Genomic DNA, 3,202 nt, shown 5'->3' on the forward strand with positions numbered 1-3,202 from the left:
CTAGCAGAAGCATATCGAGCGTTAAAATGTTCTTTTTGCTTTCCTTTATTAACCATCAATTGCAATTTTTATTATTTTATAAACTATAGGCTTCGACAGAAGGATTAGATTTAAGCGTGAGTGACAATTTGGATTTGAAACGTTTTATTACTATACTTTGTTGCTTATTGCTAGGGACATGCTTAGGCCGCCAACACCCAGATAAGCAATCTTTAGGATTTTCGATGTTCGCGTGAAGTAATTATGATTTTCAAATATAAGTCAAAGTATGCGTTCGCACAACTTTGAGCGACACAATTTTAGTAATAATAAAATGTTATTAATTCAATTGTATACACGTTTGCATGACACGATTAAAATTTCTAAAAAATGAACACTCGTAGTTTGCTTTAGGCTCGATTTAGACTAGTGTTGTGATTACGTATACGTTTCGCGTAACATAATTGCAAATTTGATTCTAAAAAGTGACTTGAGGGATGCGTTCGCGCAACTTCAACCAAATATTTCTTAATAAATAGACAAAAGCGTTATTAATCATGGACACGTTCGCATGACATGATTTTGACGCGCCAAAAGTGTTATTAATTATGTACATGTACGCGTGACATGATTCCTTACATGCAAAAATAAAACGAATATATGTACGCGTTATTCGTTTCAAGACAATTCTATAATTACAAATAATCAAGCTAAAAGCGATTATAAAAGCTAAAAATACACAATAAGTTTAAAACGTGTAATAAGTCAGGTAATTAGGCCAAGTATAAATTGTTAAGCGACCGTGCTAGAACCACGAAATTCGGGAGTGCCTAACACCTTCTCCCGAGTTAACAGAATTCCTTACCCAGATTTCTGGTTCACAGGCTACAATACAGAGTCAATCTTTTCCTCGATTTGGAATTCGAACCGGTGACTTGGGACACCATAAATTATCCCAAGTGGCGACTCTGAATCTTTAAATAAACGAATCCCGTTTCGATTGTCCTTTAATTGGAAAAACTCTCTTATACACTCCTTCTCGGGGGTGCAGTGAAAAAGGGAGGTGTGACACATACTATCATTGGAAAATGGACCAAAAGGGCCATCATGAGATAATCAGAATAAAACATAAGGTAATACTAGACATAAGATGACCCAACATGATATAGAAACTTATACATGTGACATACAGGCCGATAAGGCTAACATGATCATTTGTAAACTCAAAACATAGGCCGACAAGGCCATACAAGTATCTATATACCTGACATCTATCTACAAACCTCTAAGAGTACATAAACATCATAAAGGTTGGGATAGGGCCCTGCCATACCAGTCAATACATGTCCAAATCATACTGATCAAATAGGCAACTCCGGAGCAAGTAGAGTGCACCAATACCTTTCGCTAAGTTGAGCCCACTAGGAGAACTCTCAACCTATCTTTCAGGACCTACGGGCATGAAATGCAACATCCCCTACAAAAAGGGACGTCAGTACAAATAATGTACCAAGTATGTAAGGAATGAAAAGTAGTATATAAAAGACATGAAAGAAATATGGAGTTAGTACTCAACCTATAAGTCTGAGTAGCTCACTGAATCATAAAACATTTATAATGTCATGCATGTGCATGTAAATGTCATATCATGTATAATTATATGCGTACATATCATCATCAAGCTTCTGAGGGCATCCCATCATATCATCTCGACCTCTGTGGGAAAAATCATCAATGTATACCAACTGATCAGGTGGTGGTGCGTATATAACGACATAACCTTTTACCATACCCCATATACATATACTATACGTGTATATAATGTCATCTGGTCATGGGTCAATATAATATGTATGAATGAAATGCATAATGAAGTAAGTCAATAATATCTCTCAAAATGTCATGAGACCCATGAACAGACGATATGATAGTAGGACATATGGGAAATCAAGAACATAGGCACCTCTAATACTTCTATGAATAGAGCCATTTATGGAATAGTATTACTTTTACATATCGTTGCTTGGATCATGCCAAAAGAAAGAAGGGATAACCTTAACATACCTATATAATATCTTCCTTATTACTCAACCAAGATCGACACAACGTCTTGCATCTACAACAAGTGAAATGATATTACTGTTAACATATAATGTCATACCATTGTATTTGGCTAGTCGTATGGATTAAGGAAAATCGGGTAGAACCTCCTCTATTTTTAATACATCCCAAAGACCACTAAGGGTCATCAACAGCCCAACAACAACAACTATAACCAACAATAGCAACAACAATAATGTAATCCAATATGAGTTTCTCTGATTATCTTAACAATCATATTGAGCGACAAACTCGTTTTTACTCATAACAAGATATGAATTGAATCCAACTCTTATTTCATAAATTAGTTTACAACCTTTAGAATATCATACTTATATGTACCATATTATTTCTAGTTTAAAACATGCACAAAATGCCTTCCAAAACAGCCTCATACATCTAGCACCTTAATTTTTACCGTCATTCACATGTTTTTCATCTTTTCTTCTTCAATCAACTTAAGTAACACCTAGAAAAGCTTAACGACAGCAGCCACAATATTATAAAATTATTTTTCACAATTTCGAGCCACCACAAACCATATATTAAGCCACAAAACAGCCCAACCAAAGAGAAAACCATATCTCATGTTCTTTCAAGTGCAATATTATGGTTTTTCACTCAAACAACACAACCAACACAAGATTAGCCTTAGGCACAATCAATAAGATGTTATACATACCTTGGACATCATCTATAACTCGAAACCCTATCTCAATTTAGCTCACAATAGTCCTCAATCACATCACAACATCATAGAAACATTCTCTTGTAGTCTTTAACACTTTTGATGATGATTTGAGTTGATTTCCCTTTAGTTTGGTTCTTTGGATCTTGGACCAACTCTTAGAGATCATTGAGAGCATTTTGGTGTAATTTTTCTGTGTATAATGACGATATATACAAGGGATAATATAACTTATAAGCCCACCGCCTCAATTCTCCAAGCAAGTGGGTAAGCTGCCTGCTTGGCAGCTTGAGCGGTGCAACTTCGGATGCTTGTATCTCTCTAATCCGATATCGTATTGATAAAGGTTTGCAGAGTTGGAAACTAGACACATAGTTATTTAAATCCATATAAATATCTCCATGTAACTCTCAATAGATTGGGAGAAAACTGCGT

This window comes from Nicotiana sylvestris, chromosome 3 (genome assembly GCF_000393655.2).
Source record: "Nicotiana sylvestris chromosome 3, ASM39365v2, whole genome shotgun sequence".
Lineage (NCBI taxonomy): Eukaryota > Viridiplantae > Streptophyta > Magnoliopsida > Solanales > Solanaceae > Nicotiana > Nicotiana sylvestris.